This window comes from Ixodes scapularis, unplaced genomic scaffold (assembly GCF_016920785.2).
Source record: "Ixodes scapularis isolate PalLabHiFi unplaced genomic scaffold, ASM1692078v2 PGA_scaffold8__174_contigs__length_109621045, whole genome shotgun sequence".
In the NCBI taxonomy this organism is placed as follows: Eukaryota; Metazoa; Arthropoda; class Arachnida; order Ixodida; family Ixodidae; genus Ixodes; species Ixodes scapularis.
Window position 1 is genome coordinate 6378461 of NW_024609883.1, and position 26959 is coordinate 6405419.

Consider the following 26959-nt stretch of genomic DNA (forward strand, 5'->3'; position numbering starts at 1 on the left):
CACATTCTCTTCCATGGATGGAAACGCACGAAAGGCTCGGCATGCTGCGGCTCACCGTCTACGCAGACAAGCACCACCAGAGCTTTGCCCCAATCGACATCATTCACCACGTGGAGATGCGATTGCTTTTTTTTTGTTTGCCCTACACGAGCACGGGAGCACGTGCTCGTGAGCTCACGAGCAGGAGCACGTGCACCCGACGCCAAACGGACATACGAACATGGCTAGCCCCTAAGGAGCTTCGCCCCTAAAAGAGAGGGCACAGCACTATTGTTCCTTCCCTTGCTCACAAATTTATGAGGCTGATGAATTAATGTGCCGGAAATGAGTCGACTTCACAAGGACTAACGACTTCGCAAGGACTAAGATCAAACAAGGCATAGGCAACCATCCCAATGCCCTTTTGTAATGTTACTGCATCTATAATGCATGCAAACTCACCCCTGTCAGTTGCTGTCTGTACACTCTGCTGAGCTGCATACAAAGTTGGAAATTAGCCCTGCCTGGTTGTTGATTACGGGCTTTATGGCGCAAAGCTACTATGGCCATACTGCGCCAAGCTTGTTTAGTTGGGACATACTCAGGACTTTCTTATACAAATTATCTAAAAAAGGTTCATATGACAAGGTTAAAAGACATAGAATTAAAATTAAAACTCCAGTAGGAAGCCGGTTTTTCTTAAGTAATTTATGACACGATCAAATGGTACTATAGGAGTCTTCCCAATTAGCAGCGCTGGGTGAAAAGGAATCTGGTGTGAAAAAAACTCGGGGAAATGTGTATGTCGTTCTTGCTCAAGCTCTGGGCACAGCCACAAAATATGTAAAATTGTTAAACGCTCCCCACAGTTATCACACAGGGGTGGGGCTTCCCTCCTGAGCAGATGTCTGTGGGTAAGGTAGGAGTGTCCAATTCTAAGATGACACAAAAGAACTTCATGGCGGCGGGTTTTGTGGGATGCACTCTCCCACATACCAAGTGCTGGCTTAATCCCGTGAAGTTTGCTTTCGCATTCTAGACTCCACTCCGACTGCCATTGTTGGAAAACTAATAATTTTGCTAAGGGCTTTATGTCTTGAAATGGGATCTGTGAGGTAGTTGGCAGTGGGTACTTAGAACAAGTGGCTAATTCGTCTGCTCTTTCGTTACCTAGGATCCAAATATGGCTAGGCACCCAGCAAAATTTTATGTCTCGGCCAAGCCGCAGACCACATTGTACCTTAGATCGGACAAGTTGTACCAGTCTATTTTTACTTCCCTTCATTGAGCAAAGCGTGGTGAGCACACTTTGAGAATCCACAAATAAAATAGATTTCACTGTCTTGCTGGTAAGAATATACTCCAAGGCCATCAACACTGCATAGAGCTCTGCCGTGTAAATACTTGTACATTCCTTGAGACGCTGAACCTTACTGAATCCTTCAGAGTAAACTGCTGATCCTACAAAATGCAATGATTTGGCACCATCGGTATAAAATTGGGAGTAGTTACCCTACTTCTGCACCTCAAGGAATTCTTGCTGAATCACCACTGGGGGGACGTCATGTTTATGAAATCTGGTAAAATATGAATCACAAACGACAGGCAACGCACTCCACGGAGCTTCAATTTCACCCTTCTAAAAAGGTCGGTCTCGTCAAGGGTGAGCCCTGCCTGGAATTAATCACAAGTTAAGAAGTATTTTTATGTAGCTGTGGAATACACACCGTTCTGTGGTCTGAAGTCGTGTGGAACAGCTCTACAACTGGTGCCTGCATCGTCTCCTGCAACACCACAGTCAGTTGCTAATGGACCTTTTTCCAGTAAGCTTCTGCGCATTGGTACACTTCCGCTGGCACCGCTGGCACCACGGAACAAACGTTCGCCCTATATGCAGATCGGCGGTGTTTCTAGCGCGTATGCAAGCAACGGACTTCGCTATAGTAAAACATTCTTTCTTGAGCATTTTTCTCGATAAAACAACGAAACTAAATCGAGTTTTGAGTTTGATGTATCTCTTGTGCATCAGCGCTAGATACACAGAGAAAAATAGGCGGTTTTTTCTGCTTTTCTTCAACTGTTTGTGCTCACCCACCGAGACATGGCCCACCCCACTTTTTTAATGAATTTCAGGCGGTAGGGGGGTGGGCGATGACTCGGGATATTACGGTAGTGTGAATCGCATCAACTGAGACTCAAGGTGCATGCCTAGGCAGGCAAACTCCTGCTTAGCCCATTCACTGGGTTCGGCTTAGTATTTCTATCCAGCTCTAGCCACTCGCTGTTTTGCTTCAGTGAATGTGTATTCGCGCGTGGAAGAATTCAAGTACGCCCACTATTCCGAACCAGAACTCGGCGTTCTGATGCAACGCGCGCTCTCTTCTGCTCCTCTCCGAGTTTGTCAGTGCAAGAGCAGTCCAAACAAATATCTTAGCAATACTCAAGTATCCTTGCTAAATCTCGAATTTGAAAAACATTTAGTCACAACATTGCAGCCCATTATATACGAGGGGTGATCAAAAAGTTCCGGGACTAATTTTGTAGCGTAGAAAGTGAGGACAGTACAGTGATGCATGTGCAGCAGTCAAAGTAAAGAACCTTCGTGTTTCATTATACTAAAAAGTGTCGCTCTGTGAACATTTGGAGCTGCGCTACACTAGTTTGTTTGACCACAGGCACGAGCATGATGGCAATCTTTCCATACACTGCAAACCAGGGCGAGAACGAACATCAATTTTACGTCAAGCTCAGCAAACATAAAAAGAGACCTCTAAAATGATTTAGAAGGCTTATGTAAAAAAAAAGTGAGGTGTGCGAGGTGTTGTGAGTGGCACTCGTGCCTCAAGAATGGCAGAACGTCAACCGAAGTCAAGGAGAGGTCGGATAAAGTCTACTACCGCTCTTCGTCTTCCAGCGATGTTCTGCCGTTCCTGAAGCGCGAGTGCCACTTAAAAAACTTCGCGAAATTCACTGCTTTTTTACACAAGCCTGCGTAAAAATATAAAGCAGAGAATGCTCTGCTTTATATTTTTCGAGTTTGATGCAAAATCAATGTTCGCTCTCACTCTGGTTTGTAGTCTATAGTAAGGATTCATTTGGACCACCTGGGGATCTTTTGACGTGCAACCGAAAGCTCGGTTACACGGCAGCTCCTCCACAATAAGCCTCCGTCAGATTGCGGGCACCTCGGCCGGGATTCGAACCCGCCACAGGGGATCCGTAGGCCGGCACTCTCGCCTCGGAGCCATCGAGGCGGCTTGTTGCCGGTGTCGTCGCTTGCACGGCTTGCACGCGGTATGCCTTGACAACAGGTGGACCCAATGACAGCAAGTGCTCGTCGCATCACCTTGCCAGTCGCCTGAGAAATCGCTCGCATGCGGTTTCTACTGGATTTGCAAAAATGTGTGCTTCACGAGGCTGCTTTTTCTTTTTTGATCAAGGACAGCTACTAATGGGGTTCATTGCTTTTCTCGGAATCCGAAGAAATCGGCTGGGGAGATTATTTTGAGAGCTTATCGGTATATACCAAAAATGCAGAATGCCAGTTATTTGCCCCACATACGTATGTTAAGACTATAATTTTTCAAAGATCGCTGAAAACTGTATCCAGCTTCTAATTCTTTTATTCAACTCCCGAACATAGCAAGTATTTGAGACATGCACTGACGTGACTGACATCATATCATACCTTCTGCTTCCGGTAGACAGACGGCAGCTCTAGGCTGATGAATGGCAGCTAGGACTGTCAAGTAGAATAGCACCAAAAATGGTAAACTGAATCAATAAAAAGAACAGTTTATACAGCATTTGGCCTATCAGCTTCAAAACAGGCTGTTAATGACCAAGCATGCACATGTATTTAAATTTGACTTTTAGGATAAATAAAAGATGACTGGATCTCGTGACTACGGCACAAACCACGCTTTCGGCGAAGGTCAGCCCGCTTGTGCCTGCGCATGACTCCATCCCGAGCTGGGCAGCCATTGAAGATTGATGGCACATGATCTGGGTGTGTTGACAGCCGTGCTGGTTCACCTAAACAGAAGAAGGTAGCCACAGGTTATTCAATGGCTGCACATAAAAATCCAAGGAAAAATGCGGGATGGTTAATACCAGTTTTGGTGAAAACACAAACAATGCATATGAGCTATACTCGGGGTGAACTTTTTGTGGCAATCTGAAGAGGAGGAAACTTTGCACACAGCCGGCCAGTGCCGGCGGGCCGCGACACCCCCCTGAGCTCTGCACCCTGGGCGGTCCGCATGCGCGCGTGCCCCCCCCCCCTTGTGACGCCACTGGTCTGATTAAACTTTTGTGATGAAACGACGTCTGTCCTCTGACTTTGTCAGCGCCATGCAGAGCTCAATCGCGACGAGGTGCGATCACAAGTTCAGCGCACTTAGCAAACTCTACAAAAAAGCTATAAAGTCGTGAATGTGATGTGATGTGACGTGCGGCATCGAAGACAGTCGTGCGATATGCTCTAGTGAACTTACCTGTGTGGAAATGCGCGCCGCATATCCGAGCATTGCGCGTCGGTTGCCACGGCGTACCATCGGGGTTTACACGCCGGAGAGCCGTGATCCACTTCTTCCGTTGGTTCTTGTGCGTCTTGGACGACGGAAACCGGAAGAACCGCGCTCCATTCTCTTTCCCTCTTCGCTTGGAACACCCGACCGCGGAGCACGCGTCTGGCATTGCAACAAAACGAGAAAGCATTCCTCGCGCGATCCACACAAAACTCGACCTTGACGGGCGGTGGGGCAGCGACGGTGGCGGAGGAACGGCAGAGAGTTCGGCAGAGGTACCGTTGTTCTGCAAAGATGGCGGCAGCGAAACGATACGCATGCGCAGATGCGTACTGGAAAATGGTCCATTTTGGCGTTCATTTTTTGGTCTATATGTGTTCAAAAAAGCAGAATCACATCGAACATACCAATATCTCGTTAAAAAAGTCACGAAAATGAATTTTAAAACAAATTAAACGATTAGCAAAGAGCACCTGGTGGATGTCGCTCACGCCACGCTTGTAATGCCCTTCTAGGAACCTTGACAGCTAGTGACGGAGGTTGTCTCGCCTCCGGCCACGACGAGAAAAGAGGGGCAGGAGGAACTCTTCTCTTCCCGAGAATGCCTTTTGTGTGTCGCAGAAGTCGCTATTGTCCCCCTAGAAGATTATAGAAGATTAACCCGTCACTCAAAATTCATACAAAAGCAGCCGCTTCGGTGGCTGGAACGACTAGGCCATCCTCTCGACGTCAGCCTCGCCGCAGCTTTGCTCGTCCTGAGACGACCTACGTCACAATTGCGTTGGATGTCACGTGGTCTCCGCTGGGCCTTCCCGAGCGCTTGCCAGAGTGGGCCGTTTATAACGAAAAATACAGCCACCAGGCTCAAAATACAAACGTGCGATTCTCATTTACGGATATTGTGGATCATATTCAATCTATTTTTGAACACGACGGGAATATTTCGAATTTTGTTGAAGTATCCCTTTAAGCAGCAGACTGTTCTTTGAAAAACAGAGTCGTGGTTGCTAGATTGTAACTGCTATTTCGTTATAGTAGTCAGTCTTCACTCATTTTATTGATTTATACTCAAGTTTTCTGATGTGTCGGTTTTGAGCCAAGTATCTTACTTTTTCATGCAGATGTCTACGTGGCTCGCCTCGTGAGCAATGGCATGCCAAGGCCGGAGCCAAGGATGTGACCAGCTTCATTAATGAGAAAATCACTGAGCTGAGGAGGCTTGACTCTAGGAGGTCCGTTATGTTTGTTTCATTTCTTCTCAAAGCAACATGCATCTTTTTCCTTTTAGCAGGCTTTCTTCCATGTTGCCTTCTGCATGCTGCGAGCATTTGGCTAATGCTGTAACTATGTGGTATATGTGTATAGTTACAGCATATTAGGTGTAACCCCTTGCAGCAGAGAATGCCTCAGTGGTTCATAAGAAACTAGTCGTTTAGTATCTGAAGTATGGAATCAGACTTAGTCAACATGGTTGCAGTTATTCTTTGCAACCACCAGAATTTGCCCATTGATTATGAATGTACTGCACATACTGCCGAATGCTCTCCTTCAAGCAAAATAGAATTTTTATGGATCCATATTTCTGACTACTGTAGAATACCGTGCATCCACCCATTCTGCACTAAGCGCCCACCCCCAAAATTTGAAACATCTGAAAAAATATGCACAGTACATATATATGTAAAATTGATGACCTCACATCTTCAAAGTTTGAGTGGGCGCTTGCTGGGCATTCTACGGCAGTCCAAAATGCTGCCTGCAAATCCTTGTCGGGCGGCTTTGGCCGCCTTTTGCTGCAGCATCGAAGACTTGATTATAAATAAATGAAGTCAGGTTTTATGGAGGGAAAACATTATTGTTCTTTATCGCAAGCTAAATATGAACACTTATATCCCATTAAGTAATTTAACCTATATTGGTGTTCCTAAGAAAGCTGCACAGGAAAAGTTTGACATGGAGGGAGCTGTGGAACCAGAGGGCAACGCCTGAGCAACAAAGGAGGCCGAGCGAGTTTTCATTTCAATAAAAATGTCAAAAATCATCTACTAGTGTTTCATTGTCTAGTTATCACAAACCATAAGCAGTTTTCCCATGTGGTGGTGCTCAGTTCCAATTAGCAACACTCAATTGGGTTTCGACAATTGGAACCAATCGAGATTTTTTTAATGAGTCCAAAACTGCAAAACGATTTTCCCAATTGGTCGTGCCCAATTGGTTCCAATTGGCCATGCTCAATTGGGTTTCGACAATTGAAACCAATTGGGATTTTTTCAATGAGGAGTCCGAAATCACAAATGGTTTTCCCAATTGGTCATGCCCAATTGGTTCCCATTGGCAATGTTCAATTGGTTTTCGACAATTGGAACCAATTGGGATTTTTCAATGAGGAGTCCGAAATCACAAACGGTTTTCCCCATTGGTTCCATTTGTCAGAAATCAATTGGACCCAATGGTTATTTTTACCTGGGGACTTGAAGGACTGGTTCTATCTCTATGAGCGTAATAGCCGGTCGCTTGCATGTACGGACGAACAAAAAGCGGACAACCTGGTGTTCGCTCTTGACGATGTCGCAGCGGCGGTGGTACGTGACAGCCCTGCGGGAACAGACGTCCAAGACCTGGGTCAATTGGCAGAAGGCGCCTCAGGAGACCTTCACAGGGGAACACGTCAAGGTTTAAGTATACATCCGGCTGCAGGAGAAGCCATAACCTGGGGAGACGCTGCAGCAGTACGTCTCAGGCATCCTGGAGCTGTGCACTCAGGTCAACGCAGAGATGCCAGATGCGGAGCAACTCCGCTACCTGCTGCAGGGAGTGTGGGCCAAGATGATAGAGCGTGTGGCTATCTCGAATCATTGCACAGCCAAGGAGTTTCTGCGGCAACTCCAGCGCCTCACACACGTCAGGGCCATGGCACGACATGCTCTCATGACCATACTAACGCATCCACCGCCAATCCTTCACACCAAGAGCCCGGTCCTGGCGCCCAGTTCCGACCTAGGATCAGCATCTGGTGGAGCTGGGACCCTGAGCAACGCGACAGAGGTATTTTGCACCCCCCTCACGGCATTCCTGACTGGGTCAGGGCAGCAGCTCTCGGGACAAAGGAGGAAACGTTGGGTGCCCTGACCGACTTGACTAACGAGACTGCCGATCATTCCCACCTCACGGCTTGAGAAACCAAGTAGGGCAAGTCATCCAATTCCGTTCTAATCGAGCTTGGCACATCATGCACCTGTGTCCAAAAGCCCCAGCACCTCTAACTCCTGTCCTGGGCCAGCCGGAACCCCCATGGCCCGGGTCCCGGAGCCTGACCAGCCGGACAACAAGGGGCTCTGTTTACGCGACCTTCCACTAGACACAGATCATCACACTTCCAGCCGTGGGAGAGGGACAATACGCCCAGGTTATCACAGACACTGGCACTGTGGTGAACATGATCTTGGAAACCCTGGCCCTACTGAAAAATATTATATCTATATAAGAACTATGAAATATCCAAAACTGATATGCGACATATGAAACTGATATGAGATATCCAGAAACTGATATGCAATATATGAAACTGATATGAAATACCCAAAACTGATATGCAACATATAAGAACTGATACGCAACATATGCCAACTGATATGAATGTGTCCAATAAACATATCAGAAATTCATGTTTTTTTTAGTATACGACATGTTGCGTGGGAAAGCAAACACGTGGCTTGGAAGCGCAGAAGAGCGGCTTGATTTACTGGCTTTCAAGTAATTACGGCATGAGCATTTACTTTTTATTTAGAGATTCATCCCCTGAGCCGTTCAAAATACTCTCAGAGGTATGAAATTACTGAAAAAATCCAACATTCTGATAATATTATTTATTGCTTAGGTGGTCACCGAAAAACTCCGTACTTGCAAAACGACCTGTATAAAAGGCGGAAATGCAGAGTTCAGAAGTAGTTATTGGGTGTGCTGTTGTATTCATGTTTGTTGTGCCGTGCATGTGTATGCGCTCAATGTATGTTCAGCTGATGCTAGTGGTATGCGTAATGTATCTACATGGTGGCGTGAGTAAATAAAAATATTTTTGTAGCTCATGAATTGGGCGGTACCTAGCGCCACCTAGCCTAGTGTAACTGATATGCGGCATATGAAACTGATATGAAATAATTACGTTCCGATATGAAAAAGGTGTCCAATAAACATATCAGAAATAAATTCATACAATTTTTTTCAGTAGGGGGCCGCAAGGCTGGGCACGACTATACGTTGATCTTGACTTCTCGTACATGCAGTGAACGGGGAGCTGATGAACTCATGTGGAGAAATAGAACTGAACATTCACATTGGACAAAAAGTGAGCATGGAAACAACGTTTGTAGTGCTCCTGGGTTTCCCGCACAATCTGTTGCGTGATTTGCCATCCTACCAAGCAACCAAGATAATGCTAGACTTTCCTAAAAAAAAAGGGATTGTGTTCCAGGACCAACACCTGGCTGTACACCTTGAGGATGATCACCCCATGGACTCCCCCGACACTGTCAGTGTACAGCGCCTGGAAGAACTACATCTGCCCCCAAAAACTGAGGCCTTTATCCCGGTGCGGATAGCTGCTTACGGTGCCTATTTGGTAGAACCCCTGACTTTACCCAGTCAGAAATGCTGCTCCAGCATGGCCCGAACATTCTCAAACGTCGAAAATCATGTGAAAACATCTGCATAGCCAACCCGGACGACTTGCTCTCGAGTGTTCCAAGAGGTGCGACCATCAGAAAAGCAACTGCAATCGTCAGAACAGCACTGAGCACGTCCTCCCAAGTGGCGCCAGTGACTTCACTCTCGACATCCAGTTGGGTGACGAGCTGTCCTCCGAAGAAAAACTGATTTCAACGCTTGGTGAGAGAGTACAGCCACATCTTTTCCACTAAAACCGATCCCATGGGGCATACAGATGTCGCTCAGCACAAAATCAACACCAAAGCAGCCCTTCCAGTCGGACAGAACCCCTACGGAAATGCTGGCCAAAGGCGTGATCCCAACTTCGACCAGTGCATGGTCGTCACCAGTAGCATTGGAACGCAAGCGCGATAGAACTTGGAGATTCTGCGTCGACTTCCGCAAGACGAATGCCGTCACCAAGAAAGAAACACACCGCTTGCCGCGTATTGACGACATCATCGAGTAGCTTAAGGGATCCAGGTTCTTCACCACATCAGACTTCGCCTCAGGTTACTAGCAGGTCACTGTCGGGTCTCGTCGTGGCAAGGCCGGAAGCGGTGCAATAAAGATACTGCTTTCAGTCTTTACATCGACAACTCGAGAGTCCTGCCGCATTCCCGACACCATGGCGGACAGCGCCTACCCACAGGGGGTGCGCCGGCCGCGACCATTACCCGATAAAGCGTAAAGAAATAATGTAGGCCTCCCCCCCGTTTGTGCGTCTCCTGACAGTCCGTAATGGCCTGCTGGCTTTGTGTGTGTGTGGGTGCTCCTTCCTCTGGAGGATTCAGCCTCGTGTGGCGCCTGCCCCAGACGAAGCAGTTTACAGAACTGTGACACGACAGATGTCTTGAACTTTCGTATCCTTCACATACGACCTTTCATCTCTTTCTGTAGGTTGCCCCGGTCTATAAGTGAGAGAGCCCATTGGAAAGTCGATGAGTGCCAGTACTGGTTATTATTTTACTCCCTACCTTGCCTTAATCACATCCTGCCAACTCGGTATCTCCATCATTGCCAAGCAATGTTTTTACTGCTTGGCATTAGAGGGACTGATGCTCATGCTGAAGAGGAAGAAGCTCCTTTGTATGGTTTGTAGAACAAAATCTTCCACTGTATGAGTGAGTGAGTGAGTGAGTTTATTGAGCAAAAGAAAAAGGGGGTAATGCGGAACGAGAGGTTAGTCTCCCAATAGCGGGGTCAGCTTTCTCGTTCCGCTTGGGGAAAGGGAAACCAAGAGTGGTTAAGAGGAGGAGGATGGCTGACGCCCGTCAGTACAGCCTAGAGGCGTGTTGAGAGGCCAGTCTCTTGGAGGAAAAGAAGGATGACTTTGAATGTTTGCACCCTTAGTGCTTGTGGTCCTGCGGGAAAAAGAAGACTTCGGGTATCCTGGTTACTGCCGTTCGCAATAGATTTTTTCAGGACGTTTCTTGAATTGGCGTTTTGTGGGCATGTCCAAAAGATGTGGTCCAGATCTTCTCTTTCATCACATGCGGGACAGTTTGGGCTAGACGCTTGTCTCATGAGATGTAGACTGTATGACCAATCTGCATCCACATTCAATGTCCACCAGCTGCTTCATCTTTCAAAGTCTGTAAAGACGCTTGGCCCATTATGGGGATTCTCGACATTCCCTTTTCAAAACGGTAATGGACACCAGTTGAGGCACATCACTGCTGTGCAGGGCGTACGTCAGCAGATTCCAGAGCAATGCGTCATGCACTCATTCTCGACAGTACCCAAGCGTCTAGTGCGTCTTTCAGACTTCCTCACTCAGAGGTCACAGAAAATGACTGATTCTTCACAAGCCTGAGCATGGTGTGCACCCGCTAGGTGCCCCTAGAGCACCTAGGATGAGGGAGTCTTTTTGAGCAAATGTTGTTCCAGAAGTATGGGGCTCTACCTCACATGTCTGCCTATGATCACCTCTGTGTAGACAAGGTAGATTTTCATACACCTAGCTACGCCTGCCCGCAGAAAACTTCTTCAGCGTACCTTAAGATGACGGATGGCAACTATTGTGCGTCAGAAAGTATTCTCTCGTTTTCTCTTCCAAGAAAGAGAATTGTTCTGATTTGTCATGAGTTAATCATGTAAAATTTTGGTTTTGGAGAAGTCAGGTACACGCAAAAGTGTGAGAATCAACCCCCCCCCCCCTGCAAACGTGTGTTCTTACCATCCTGCTAACATTGTTGATCAGTGTGTTTTCATCCAGCAGGATGGTGAAATGCACAGAGCACGACACTATTAGCGCGAACAAGCCTTTTAACAGGTGAAATAGCTAAATGCTGCCTTTTTCTAATGCAGGGCAATAACATTTATGCTAAGTGCAATAGAGTATTTTATAAAGTAGGGAATGCTACAATTAACATGCTTTCGCTCTGCATTGTGATTTCATTTATACTCTACCTAAAAAACAAGTAAAAGTTCAGAGAATATTTGGTTGTAGAGATATACTGCTCTGAATTTGAAAGTATTGATTATTTATGTTGCAAAGGAACTAAAACCTTGAGCAAAATCCCAACAACGGCTTTGGAAAGGAATCACCCAGCGCTTGAACCCTTTGTGCTTCGGAGGCCGAAACGAAACATCTGTGCTAAAGAGACGGCCAGATTCACGAAACGATCTTATGCCAAAAATGTGCATAAGACAAAACGTAAAAACAAATTCATATTCACGAAAAAAAAGTATCGTAAGTTTTCCGCAGGTTACTACACAATCCTACAACAGCTCCGAAGTTGGCACTTTTTACAATCAAATCAGCATGGCCGCCAGCGTGGCTCAGTTACTTGGTCGCGACAACCAACGGACGTTTATTTTTCTACATGCTCTTCTTGCGCGTCCAGACTTCAAGCAGCAAGAAAAAGTAAAAAGTACTTAAAACAGACCCTGTCGAACAAGAACACTGGATCCACAAGCACCCGGGAAAAGCTCCAACGGCCACGATTACACCAACCTCAACCAAGCGAGCTTGGCGGAATATAGGCCTAGCAGGCACTCAGACTTGGCACAGCGTTGCTCCGATGGTCCTTGGACAAGACCGTCTGCCCACGACCGGCTGGAGTGCTGAATGGATAATGCCTGCACGACCCTTGTGGACCCTTCCCATATTATAGTTTGATCGCCGACCTCAATTTTAGATGAAGAGGACCATCTCTTCCCCTTGTCATCTCCTTGTTTTCCAAGGCAGAGGTGACAAACGCTGTCGTCGAAAAGGGACTCTCATCAATTTTATCTCCTTGTTTTGTGTGATATAGAGCTCAAACAAACGCCATATGGATTACCTTCGCAACACGGTATGTACACTTTGTTATTAGCACGCCATTTTTATTCCGACACGACTGCACGTCACTGTCGATCGCCATAACAGATCGTGGGAGCTATGCAATGCTGGCCCAACCTTTCTTTGCTGAGTGTCACGTCAGTATCAAGTTGCAATCGTAAAAGATCGGTCCCAAAGCACTTACCAATTCGCAGTTCAACAGCGCAAATCCAGCACTTTGATCAAACGTGCGCGTCCGCTCCGAGTGTGAACAGGTATTTACATGGCTCTTGCTGACACTATTGAAATTCAAACGTATCTTTTTTAACGTCGGCTCCCTCCTGCATCTCTGAGGCCACGAAAAACGCCGTGGTGATTTGTTTCCATCTACGTCGCTTTGCAAACGACTGGGATGGGCCGTCTTTTATCAACGATAACAGTTGTGTTTACTTCGTAGTGATCTAGTTCGTACCAGCCAACGAAAGCGGTTACGCATCTTTGCCTCGGTATTCAGGCGCAGTTAAATTGTGCGGGGTGTGGTCTAATGCAATTAACACAGTGGGCTACAGCCTCCTCACAAATGTCAGAAACATGGCCCTGAGTGTCACATTTGGCACACGTCTCCTTCCCTCGGCAGCTGCATGTTCAGTGACCAAAACGCTGGCAACAGAAGCACCGCTGGGGGTTGGGGACGTAAGGGCGAATGCGGCAGTTCAGGTATCCTGCCTTGACTGTCTCTGGGAGTCCGTGCTTTTCAAAGGCCAGAATAACAAGTTTCGAAGAAACCTGTTCACCATTTTTCAGAAACATAATACGTTTGACAGCAAACAACTATGGAACTTTTGGGTCCTTCTTGGAGTTCTTCACTTGTGCACAAAAAGTCATCCTCAGAAAGGACTCCATGAATGGTGTTAAGTGTGTGATGATGACTCATCAACACCTTTACGTCAACAATGGTGGTCAGGTTGAGGAGTGCTTCGCTTTGTTTTTTTGTGTTTACCTCCACAAGGAGGTCTCCAGAGTAAAGTTTTTTTGCCTTGTCGGAAAACCCTACAAGGTGCTCTAGAACATTGGCTACAATGAAAGGTGACATCTTTGCAACTGACTTCTGTTCATCAAGAGAGTGAACAACAAAAAAACTTTGTGAAGGATTCTATCTCAGGATCTTTGTCAATGGTTTTCTGTTCAAGGCAACGCCTTTTAAGGGCATGCCCTGAACGGGGTTTGGAGGGGTAGGGCGCCATAGGAGGGCAAAGAGTGTTCAGAATCCGCGGTGCACCACCCACCTTCGAGCCCAACAAGGGGTTAGGTAGCGCGCCATAACAAGAAGGGCTTCGCTGGAGACGTTACGCTAACAGTGCTGCCGGGAAACTATACCCAACTGTGGGTCAAGACAGAGGTCTATTGCCACCCAGGGTTAGCCCTTGCCGCCAAAGAGAGCTGAAAAAGGAGGAAGAGAATGAGAGAAGTAAAAGAAGCAGGAAAAGTAAAGGTGAAAGATTGGACGGGATAGTAAAAGAAAATGCGACTAGACTGAATCATCCTGGCCGGGCCTTACCAGGACTCCCGTCTACGAGAAGCGGGGACCGAAGTGGTGTATTGCCTCACCCGGGGGGCCCCGAAGGGTCCAAACCTACCCCAGGCTCGGCTCAACCACCAGGATGCCCTTTTCACCGGACACGTGAAAGCCACGCACAACCTGACGTGGGCAGGCGAACCTGCATGGCTCGGGGTCTGTGGAGGCGCCACTCTCCAAACACCTGCTTTCGCAGGTGCCCCCTGCGGGGCCTTACAAGGGTAACCCTCGTGAAGCCACGTGTCGTCATTATGGGAAACACTGGACGTCATGTGACGTATGACGTCCACGAATTTAACATTGCCAATATTTCCGCTAAATTTAGCGGGGAAGGAGGAGGTGCATACCCTTTCCCCATACCCTTCCTCCTCCTGCTCAAAAGCTGCACTCCAATTCATCGTTACAGAGGATTGTGAACGTCTTACATGTTTTTGCTTGAATTGATAGCTTGTACTGACCATATCATTGCTGTTCAACATAGACGCAGGCCTTAATTTTTGCTAATTTATACATCACTCAGCAGTAAAAAAACATTAAAACATTCACTAAAATTACACGTTCATAATGTGAATAAAGCTACATAGTACCCGTTACGAGTAAAAAAACTACGCTGATTTCTGTTACTCCCTGGCGAAGAGAAAAATATCACGTGTTTTCCCATAATAATACACATGAAGACTGCAAATGTAGACTGCTTGCTGTCTGCTTCTATTTGCAACCGGAAGTCCCGTAGACACAAGCGCCAGCTGAGCCTCTAGTGTTAATTGTAATAACTCTGCACTGTTTGCACATAGGGACTCTGAAGTACTTTGGATCATAAAGATGCTGCCCTGCAATGGTCACCAGAAATGTGAATAGACTTGCTGTGACCATAATATTGCAAATCTAGCTTGCAATGAGTACCTATCTGCTTCAATGATAGAGGCGATCGTTTTATTAATTACCTTTTAATTCATAATTTTGCTATAGTTATAGTTGGTATAGTGCTATAATTAAGGAAACCACTGCAAGCCTGAAGGCCACTTTATAATGAAATGATTGCCCAAATGCAGGTTGTTTGATTTTCAGTATGGTACTTTTGGCTTTTATATTTCTAAAATTCGGCAAACTTTTCTCAGTTTCTGTTCTAAACATGTTTTAATGTTCTTTCTTTTTGCAAACATTTGTGGACATACAGTCAAACCCGTTTATAACGAACAGCAGGAAACACCACGATCAGTTCGATATAGAGGGTGATTCGATATAGAAAAAAACATTTACAACGGACTTCCACGATACGTCTGTTGTAAGGTGAGAGCTTCTCTTTCTTTCTCACCTCTTCGCTTCCGCCTTGTAACAACACGCTGAAAGCTTTTCTTTTTTTTTTTCTTACATGCGTGCAGAGTTTGATTTTTGCTTATCTCCCCTTCTGAATCGCTTCTCTTCGTGGGCAAACGCTTTTGGGATGAATTTTGTTTTTCTGTGTGTGCACGCAGTGTATTTTTTAGCTTTCTCCCTTTCTGAATGGCTTCTGTTGGTTCATTTTCGTTCGCCACTTTAGCTTTTGAAATTTTCCTTCTTTAATACTTTTTTGGTGGGGACAGGCTTGTTTGCATGTTTTTGGAAGCCTTACCGGGGGAAAAGTTTGAAATAGCCAATATGAGGTTCGTTATAAAAAGTACTCTTACATGCATTTTTATTTAAATGTTCCGCGAGTTTGATATTGAAGGTAAATCACTGTTTGTGGGTTCGTTCTAAACGGGTTTCACTTATAAGCTTATCATTTTGTTTTTCAGTGAATGTCACTCGATATACTAAAACCAAAGAGGGAGGTAAAAAAAGACTGACACATTGTGTTGTATTGTCCTCCTTTCTTGCCCCCTCTCGGGTTTTAGTCTGTTGAACAACAATATGCTTGCCTGCCTAGTAGCTTTGTCTTTGAATATGTCGCTATCTCCATTTACCTTAGCACTATATTGTATTCGCCTTGATTGTCCCTTTGTATGCACTGGGTGGCTACTAATTGATTGGGATCAAACATAACGACAAGGGTAAATAAAAAAATGAGATATTTATTTGTTAGACATGTGTGTACTAGTACAAAACACTGTAAAAAATAGCGCACATACAAGCCCGAACGAGTGATATCCTGTTAGGTAGCATCTTATGTCTCGATGGTGCAATCAATTCCTCTGGTTTTTCTTCTAAAAGCTCCAGCAGAAAGATTGTGACAGACATCATTAGGACGATGATGCATGCCGGTACGGAATCCCGGGTGTGAGAGTGGGACCATGTGCCTTCTGTTTATCAAGATGTAATCCAGTTAAATCCAATTATTAAACGGGCGTCAAACCACTACACTATGGCACTCAGTAAAGAAAGGGAACGCCAGATGCATGAGCTAGTAAAGAGGAATCTGGTGTACCCAGTGGAGAGTAGTCACACGCGTCCAGTGGTATGTGTTGCCAAGGACGGGGGCATGCGGCTAAGTATCGACTATCGGAAACTAAACTCGATCACCGAGCCCGACGCTTTCCCGATGAGCATGGCGAGTGACTTGCGCGAAGTGGCTGGAGCAAACTTCATATCAATTCTTGACATGCTCAGAGGATACTGGCAAATGCCGATGGATAAACAAGCAAAGTATTACACCGCATTAGTGACCTCGCAGGGGCAATACGCGTGGAGGGTAATTCCCTCCGGGCTCTGAAGCGCGGCCTCCACGTTCCAGAGGATTGAACAGATGTTGGCACCACATGCTGAGTATGCATGTGCATACATTGACGATGCCGCAACTTTTTTTAAGACCTGAGGGGAGCACCTGGGCCATTTAGAGGTGTTGGCGGCAGTTGCAGTTGCTGGACTAACCATCAACGTGCAGAAGTGTAGATTTGCATGCAGTGAATTTCTTAGTACACGTAGTGGGATCGGGAAGACGTGGTCCTGACCCAAAGAGAGTAGAAGCGATTCAGGATATGGTTAAGCCAGAAACAAAAAAGAAGCTACATAGCTTTCTGGAATTGGCTAATTATTACCGTGATTACGTCTCCGACTACTCTCGGCTGGCTCTTCCACTGACAGACCAAACTGCTAAGTGTATACCGCAAAAGCTGACATGGACAATGGAGGCTCAAGAAGCATTCCAGAAGGTAAAAAGTCGACTAGCTCAGGCACCTGCTCTATTTGCCCCCGATCAGAAAAAGGAGTATATCCTGGCCACAGATGCCTCGGAATTTGCAATCGAAGCATGCCTCAGGAGGATGAAAATGGGGGAGAAAACCCAATTGCCTTTCTTAATTAAAAACTGCCCCTGCCGAGACTTGTTGGGCCACTATTGAGCGAGAGTCATTCGTGATCATCAGGGCATTACAGAGGCTCGAGACATAGCCTCCTATATTTTTTGTGCCCGAGCAATCACTCCAACGGGCCTGTCCAGTCACCTTCCATTTCCTCCACTTAGCTGTCTGCGAGGGGCGCTATAGCATCCCAGAATCGAGTCGGCGCAGCCAGCGGCAGTATTCTGTGACGGCGGGTCATCTCCAGAAAACTTTTGTTCAAGTGCACTGTCGCCAACGTTCGTCACAGCCCTTATCTACAACACAAACGGTGCGTAGTATTTTCAGCAAGTATATGTGTTTGTTGCTTCATTCTGTTGCATGAGCAGATGACACGTGGCAATAAATGAGGCGGTGCATGTAAACAAACCACGTCGTTTGTACCATGTGTTTACATCGCAGTTCTTTATTGCGAGACTTTTTCGTATACCTTTGAGCACATTTCAATAAGAAATCAAAAAAGTTATTTAGAGTTTCTCTCCTTTCTGCCTATGCAGCGGCATATAAAGACAAGTCTCCGTGGTTCAACTGCTCCACTTTGCTCAGATGACACGCGTGAAGTGTTATGGCTTACTGTTGCGTACCTGGCTAGAAGTCCTCAAGCAAAAAGAAGAAAGCAGAGATTTCATTCCACAATGTTCCGAGCGACAAAGAGTTGCGGCAAAAGTGGATAAAAGTCATTTCAAAAGACGAATGGACCCCAAATACCACCTCCTGCTACTCAACTGTGTGCAGTCGTCATTTCGCTGCTTCTGATTTCAAAGAAGGATGCATAACGCGAAAACTCGTAAAAGGTGAACACGGCGGAGACGAGCTGCAGCACAATCGAGCAAAATGTTTGGTTGTTATCTACGCCACAAAGCAGTTTCGATTGTGTATATTTGGCACACCAGTTACAATCGTTACAGATCAGGCCAGCCTCATGTGGCTAATGACAGTGAGAAAACCAAATGGACGTCTTATCTGCTGGAGTTTGATGCTACAAGAATTCAACCTGACCTTAAAGCACCGACAAGGGAGCAAAAACATGAACGCAAATGCACTGTCACGGCTTCTTCATGGCCCTGCACCTGATGGCGAACAAGAGCTGCCGCTCCTAATGGCATCCAAAGAAGACTTCAGCAAACTTCCAACCGACGATCCTTTCTTGAGGCCGATCATCAAGCATCTTGAGGAACCGGAGCAACCAGTTGGGAAAAGAATGAAGAGAACAACAAAACCTTTCTTTCTAGTGGACGGTGTCCTCTGAGGAAAAGTCAAGGGCTTTGCTGAGGAATGGCTGGCGCTCACAGTGCCAAGAACCCTGCAGCGCGAGATCCTTGCCGCGTGCTCCGACGACACCACAACGGGGTATCTCAAGGTGAGACGGATGCTGAAGAAAATCTGGCAATGCTACGTCTGGCCAAAAATTTTCACCGAGATCACACACTACGTGCAGTCATGCCCCAACTGTCAGACAAGGAACACTCCTAACCAAAAGCCGTCAGGAAAACAACAAACACTTGAACCAACGCTGCATCCCTTCTAGCAGATCAGGATGGACTTCGTGGGCCCGCTGACAGAGTCTCATGGGAGAAACAAGTACATCGTGGTGATGGTTGACTATTACACCCAGGTGGAGGCAGTGGCAACACCTGAGGCAATGGCGACCCGCACAGCAAAGGCTTTCATGGATTCAATGGTCCTCAGGCAAGGGGCACCGGAACGAGTCATCACGGAGAGAGGACGTCATTTCACAGCGGAGATGATGGAAAAATTATTCCAGCTGACAAGCACTAACCACGCCCCTACCACTGCATACCACCCACAAACCAATGGCCTCTGCGAAAGATTTAACCGAACCCTGGCAGCGATGATCAGCAAGTATGTGTCCACTCGTCACTGAGACTGCGACCGGTTTCCCAAATACGTCGTCTTTGCCTACAACTCTGCAGTGCACGAGACAACCGGGTACTCGCCGTTTTTCCTCCTTCACGGAAGGGAGCCAAAACATTGCCTATCGATGCCACACTGGGACTCTGAACTCATGAGCTGCAAATGACACCGAATGAGGACATCGCCGAACGTTGGGAGGAGGCCAAGAAGCTCATCACGGAAAAAGAGCTTGTAACCAAGGAAAACAGCAAAGAGCGCTATGACGCGGAACGGCGACCTCAGAGTCTTTCCCCAGGACAGATTCACAGAGAGCTTCTTAGGTTAGGTTAGAAGTTGAACATCGTAAGGAGAGGAGAAATCGGTAATCATGAATGCGTTCTTAAATGAGAGGGGGAAAGCAAGATTCTCATACAGAAAAACTAGAACTTCTGGTGGCCCACAAGCTCCCTAACTCCGCGAGAGTGGGCTGTTGCTATGGCGACGTCTTCGGCAACATGAACGACCAATAGGTGACCGGCATTTTGGTAAGAAGTGTCGTCACCGGATACTCAACATCACGTGACTTTGCACTTCTGGTTCGAGCGGAAATGTGGGCGCATTGACAGCCGAACCGTGAGAGCTACCGCTGGGCTGTATTCCAACAAAACATTGGTTCACTGCTCTGCGGTTGGTTGTTTGAACACAAGTCACAAAGGGAAGATGTTTCGATTCCGTGGAACGAAGCACGGAAACTGCGGTGGGCTGTCGCTGTGAAGCGAGCAATGAAGCGAGCAATGCAGCGAGGCAACCTGTGGCAACCGAGTGTTGGAACCCGTTTATGCAAGGCTTATTTCGTTACAGGGGAGTGGTGTCGTGTTCCGTTTTGCTGTAAGTAGGAGCCACATGAAACAACAATTTCTGAGTTCATCTTTTAATACCCCAAAGGAAAGAGGATAGCCTGAGAAGCAGGCGTTGATTATTTTTTGGATCAAACAGTACATGGTGTCTGCGAGATCGATTGAGGATGGTCATTAAAATAGAAGCGCTTGTTGACACAAAAGTATGTTAGTTTAAATGAAATGCAGTGCTCAAATATTGCCAAACTTGAGCGCTTGTGAACACTATTTAAAAAATGTTCATTGCCGACAGTGCACGTGGCCAGGGTGGCTCGCTCGCGTACTGTGGCCTTGTCTCATCGTTCGTTGTTACTGATGCCAGACCAGCTCAAGACTGGAGTATAGCACTTGTTCTCGAAGTCCTCGAGGCCTTACGAAAGCAAGCCTGCTTCGTTCAACTCGCGGTGGGCGGTGAACATGACATACAAAAACCATGTTTCTTAAGAAAAATCGTATTTTACATAAAAAAAAAGCAGACCTATCCGCGTCGTGCAGATATTTTTGTGTGAGTATGCAGCACATAAATTCTAGGACCACATACGTTTCGAGTCTCTTATGTAACATGCTTGTTTTGTTTATGAGTATCCAGTCTTGACTTCATGCGCCTCTCTCTTTATACAGGATCACCGAACACTGATCCTAATCACGTGGACTACATCCCATCCCTATGATGCTCAAACAATGCAACAGTCAGAAAAGAAAACAAAAAGGTAGCTCACAATTTATTTGTATCTCAGTGTCAACACAATCTTTGATTTCTCTGCAATTTTATTTACCAGTAACCAACAACACACGCTGATCACTGGGAAGCGATCATTGGCGTTGCAGCGAGCTCAAGCAGCATCACAAGTGCCGCAGGCACAAGCAAGCACATTCAATGTGGAGGAATCTGAACAGACTGTGGAGTGACAAGTCTGTGGAGACTAACTCGCTACAGTATGTTTACTGTTTTGCGTCCTGCAGTTCCTTCATTCAGTGTCTCATCAGTGATGTTTCTTTTATTTCAGATGTCCTACAGTAAGGTGGAGGTTCTGACAGCCAATTTCTGCTTGCTGCACAAACTGCAGCAACCTCATGAAGGAAACTAAGACTCTTAAGGCAGAAGTTCCTTCGCTGTAGAATAAGCTAAAGCACTTAGAGACAAGCAGATGCTGAACAAGAATGTCACTGCCAAGTGTGATGACATGGTGCTATCTTATGCAGGTAACTTTACTTGAGTGGTGCATTGTAACATGGGCTTTGTTATATGCGACTTCATTGTTTGACTTGCCTGTGAATCTGATGCCACTTTTTGAGGTCAACAAACAACACTACAGCAGATTACCCTCTCACAGCTTGCCAAAAGTAGAGAAAATGGTATGTTCTATATTTCAGGATTGCTTGACTTATAGTGTCTCACTGTGCAACATTTACGTACATAGTCGCCTTGTTTGTATTTTGTCATGACAGAGATTGACATATATTATACTTTGCAGGCATGATGATCTTGAGCACTCTCACACCCCTCATACCTGTTGCCCGAAGTGGCTTTCCACTGGGGGCTCAGCTGTTGATGTTCCTGATGAAGCTCAGACACAACATGGCCTTTCAAGACCTCGCTTACTGCTTTGAGGTCTCCCCTAGGGCGGTAAGCCGAACCTTCAGAGCCTGACTGGAAGCTATGACACAACTGTGCTGGGGGTTGATCGCCTTCCCAAGGCCCGAGGCAGCTCGAAGCTGGCTCACGTTGAAAGAGCGGAGGCACTTCTCCAAGTTGCGACCTGTCATTGACTCCACCGAAGTGTCAGCTTTGAGGAGAGTTTCTTATGGAAAGTTTACACTGAATCAAGTTAAAATATGAGCATCTTGAAAGTAAAACCACTTAGTTATAGCATCCAAGGTGTATATTGGGGAAGTGCCTTCAGCTTGGTTCGCTACCTGCTAAAGCTGCACAAACATACCCTTCTTGGAAAACAATTTTCAAAAGAAAGACCAGCTGTTCTTGAATGTTGTTCTTGTAGTATGCAACCGGAATATATGTTTGCTTTCAGGCCTCTGAACTTGGATACACAACAGGTTGTGTGGAGTAGCTACAAACATAACTCTACTTTGAAGCATCTAGTGGCAGTCAACCCCTATGGAGCAGTCGTGTTTGTCTCGAGGGCATGCGGAGGGAAGGTCTCCGACAAAGAGCTCACCATTGCCAGCGGTAATTATTGTTTTAGTACACCTAATTTATTATATTTTAGTTTCCTAACTACAGGAGATAAATTTTTCTGGATTTATGGATCTTCTCAAGGTTGGTGACTAAGTGTTGGCTGACCAGAGGGTTCCTGTTGCACGGGAATTTTTTCGAAAGAAATGTGCATGTAATCACGCAAAGCTTTACAAAGAACCGACTCCAGCTCACGGAACAGGAGGTGACCAACTCTTAGAGAACTCCTCTTTCCAGATCATTGCGGAAAGATCGATTGGCCACTTTAAGAAGTGGAAGATAGGGACGAACTGTTCCACACACACTCGTCCAATTCTACGACGAAATCATTGTTGTGGTTGCCGGACTGACCAACCTCTCCCCAACACTGGTGAAGAATGCTAAGAACAATAAGAAACTAAACATAACAGCTCTTCGCATCTGACTGCTTCTTTAATGATAGAGTGAATCATCCAAACATGAAGTAACAATCTATTTCTCGGACAGCGAATATAAACACGTAAACTTTTGCCACCTAAGTGAGCTCTCTATAAATGATACCTTAAATGAGCTTGCTCTAAAACCTAAATAGTCTGCGATAGCATTTGATTCACCAAAATTAAATGGCAAAGGCTTGTTCGTGCTGTGTCGCAATGTGTAAACTCAGAACCAGGTTTCCAAAAAGCATTAGGCTATGTGTAATCCTAGCTAAGGTTTGGAAATGCAGTCAAGGCTATTTTTTGCAGACCTATTTCTATAAATCGCGAGGCCATGCAAGGCACTCAAGGAGTTGCTTAGTGGCATGTAACTGTATACTCTATACACATCTCTGCACCTTTATAAAGTGATAGACTGCTGGCCGTGTTCCATTCAAGATAATGGCAGTGCTGGTGTGAAACTTGTACTGCTGTTTCTTATGTTTTGTGACGCCTGTTGAGTGTGCTCCACGGTTTGAACTTTGTCTATTCATGACCATGCACCTGCACGAGAAGTGTTCTGGTTTACAAACATATTTTATTCAGAAACATGAAAACAACCCATACACATTTCAACCTAAAAATATAATGTAAACGTAAACATCTGAAAGTCTGCCTGGTTGGGGTAATAATTATTAGAAAACGACGACCAACCAATTCCTAAAACAGGGACCCAATGTTTCAATGTCTGCTCGACCTATTCTTCAGGGGCGATTATGGATGAAAGGAGCAGACTCTTTTCCTCTATGATGATGGCAGAAGCGCACTCTCCCTTCTTCATCGACGGCCACTTTTTTTGTCACGTGGTGGAGCCTCTGTTGACATACACAGATGGCAATGCGCCAAAAGACTTATCAATGTTTTCTGCCGCGGTCTGAATGTGCTCAATGTGATTGTTTACGTTCAAAGCACATTCAGACCATGCCAAAAAGCATCAATAGATCTCTTAGCGCATTGCCATCTGTGTATGTCAACGAGCTCCACCACGTGGAAAAAAATGGCCGTAGATGAAAACAAAAAAGGGATTGTGCGCTTTTGCCGCCACCATGGAGAAAATAGAAGATTGCACCTTTTTTCATCCATAGTCGCCCCTGAAGAAGAGGCCGAGCAAGCCTTGAAACGTTGGGCGCCCCCGTTTTAGGAATTGGTTGGTCATCGTTTTCTAATAATGAAATTTAACCTTGAAATTGTGATCCCGGTCGAAGCGAATTTAGGAGATCCACCTTAAACTGCATTTTTGAATGGGTCTTAATAATGCAGGGGAGTGTACATGTTTAGTCAGCAGATAACATACACGGTTCAACTACGAACCTTCTGGATCGATGAGCTTGATTGCAGCACTTTGTCAAATCCCAAAGCAGGATTACCTGGCACCAGGGTGAGGAGCCACGGCTCAGGAGGGTATCCACTGTCCTTTACATTGACTTGTTTACAATGGTTTTTGCAAGGAGAGAGCGTGAAAGCAAGCTGCAATGGTGTGCCGTTAATTCAATGTCTTAAGGGCACAGTACTCTGAACAGGGATTGATATACTGCAACGACGTATGTTACAGAGGAGACAATAAACACGCTGACCACCTGTGTCTACAGCCTCACCAAAGAGACACTCATTTTCTCACACAAAATGGCCTTATTACAAAAAGAAATGGCCAGCTAGAGCGATAGGGACAGAACAGACAGGAAGAAACAGATATACACACTGCTGTATGTCTGTTTCTCCCGGTCTGTGTTTTGTCCCTATCGTTCCACATGACTGTTTCCTTTTGCATTATGTACCAAGTAGCTCAACTTCAGCCTGTTATTCAGTGGCCTTATTAGCTTCTGAGCATAGCTAGCAATGTACTCATGAAGTGTGTTTAGATTCTGAGAATATAGAAACAGAATTTTTCATGTGTATCTAACCCCCATAGTAGCCTTCAAGACTTCATGAACATGATATTAAACCATAGTATTTATTATAAAAGCTAATTCTTGGAGGGACCATCAGTTAAAACTCAACAAGATAGAAGAGCAAACCAGACAATGTCCCACTGAAAGTATGAAATAGGTGAAAGGAGAAATATTTATTTGGTGTTTGCTTGCTCTAACCATGACTGGCTGTACGTCACTAGGGTGCCATTCCCGAGTTTTTCACACCCCTTGCATACTAAATTTGAATGCACTCTCAGCAGCTTTACTTTGTATTTGTTACCTAATTTGGGTGTGTTCACAGGGAAACCTGAATCATCAAAATGAATTTTGTGGCATACATTTCAAACCAACAAACTTGAAGACCCGAGCAAAGGACCGAGGAATCTAAAAAGCAGTTGGCAACCTTTACCAAAGAATCCAAATTGCTTTCTTAGATGGCGCCAATTTTATTACAATCAGAACAACTCAAATAGACCCTAGAATATACCTCTGTTTAGAGCTAAAGGAACTGCTTCCAACATAAAAAATGTCCATTTAATTTTATGACGATAAATTATAAACCAAGGGAGAAATTGTATTTCATATATACAGGTGGTTATGTATACATTTTTCCATATGTATCCAGAATCACATAAGCCTATTTAACATTTTTCACTGCCACCACACTGCTGAAAACATAAAAAAACATAACATTTTCATTCCAGGCTTTAAAATGTCTTGTTAAAAGAAAAACAACTCGCACTGCAGACGAAAAAATGTATATGTATGCTTTAAAAAACGAAGTCCAAAAACATTGTTTTCAACAAATGCGTCTGATGTATCAAGGCATGAAAACTCAAATAGTGCTTTCGACCATATGATTATCACTATCTCATACCTAATTGCCAAGAAAACTGCAGATCAAAAACTGTTATAAACAACTAACCACACTAGGAGAATTAAAGCTATCTGGAAACATGAAAATAGCTGATTTGACTGCAATATATTGAAGTGCACCATCTCTGTTTTACAGAACTTTAGAGGCATGTTCAGATATAACCCCGAATCGCTGAAGACTGAAGCTGAGGACGGCCCGAATGTCCGAGGCTGAGCGGCATGGAGGGTTGGTGCTGGACGAGTTAAAACTCAGCATCAAAACAGCTTCAAGACTTTGTGGACTTCGACAAGGTCACACCTGCTGACCTTAGGACTGTCCCAGCAGACCATGGTCTTTTCCCGTTTTTCCAGCCCTTCATGGGATACTGAATATGAAATATACACAAATAAAACAAGGAGCTTACTTTCTATAATATATTTATAACATTTTTGAAGTTTGTACCTATTACTCAGCAGTTATGGCCTCAGGTAGTTGAAGGCCTGCATAGGTGTGGCAAGGAAATAAGAGATTTGACACAAAATTAAACCTAGAATGATGCCCAATTAAATATGATTGAGCAGATCCATTAATTTTCTATCTCCACATACAATCTACAATCATAAATTTGAGGAAAGCAAGCATCACCTGGAAATCACACAGCCTGTCATGACATTGGCTACTTAACATACATTCTCGCATAAAAGCCATATTTATTTGGAATATGTTCGTGCAAAGTAGATTTCACCTCACAAATTTCCATTCTTTTTCTAAGCATGCCATACTGCATGTGCACTATCCCTCTCTGAAAGTAAGACTCTCTTAAACATGCACCTTAAGTGAGAAGCGAGATTCATAGAATCGTGGCATCTGCTTCACATGCTTTAGTTCACAGTATGCTGATGCTTGATGAACAGCGCACTCAATGGGGCCGACTAACCCCCGAAATTGTGACTGTCACAATCCTTCTAGAACGCGGACGAAGGGGGCCAAAGCACCCGCCGAGAAGAGACGACTCGCAGCCTGGTTGTGAGGGTGGACGATGACTGACCGGAGCAGCATTTGCTCCACAGTGTTTATTCGGCACGGTGATCAATGTTGCCCGGCGAGCCTGGCGGCCACCGACGGGAGGACTGGAGGGGGCGCTACATACTGTCACACTCTCCCCCCGTTTGTTTCTCTACAAAACAAAATAAATACACAACGCACACGGCCGACACCAACTCGGCGTCTGGTCGTGCAAAGTCCTCGCCGGTCAATGACGAAGGTCACCCCGGCGAGTAGCGATCAGGTGGCGTTCGCTGCCGCATACTCTGCCTGGTCACTGGTGTCGACGGGCCAGGTGTGGCAAAGCCGGGCACTGCCTGAACCGGTCGCACTCCACTCGGTGGAGCCGCAGGGACCGGATTTGCAAGTGGCACCGGTCCAAT

The 26959-nt window shown here is 45.7% G+C and overlaps 1 long non-coding RNA gene and 1 pseudogene across 1 annotated transcript; both read left to right on the plus strand.

The window, feature by feature from the left end:
- The window catches only part of LOC115322677, a 98423-nt pseudogene that overhangs the window by 38751 nt on the left and 32713 nt on the right, over positions 1 to 26959 (plus strand).
- LOC121833401 lies at positions 21654 to 25743 on the plus strand. Its single transcript, XR_006076673.1, has 3 exons — positions 21654 to 21744; positions 22148 to 22305; positions 25689 to 25743. It is a non-coding gene; the product is annotated as an uncharacterized LOC121833401 (long non-coding RNA).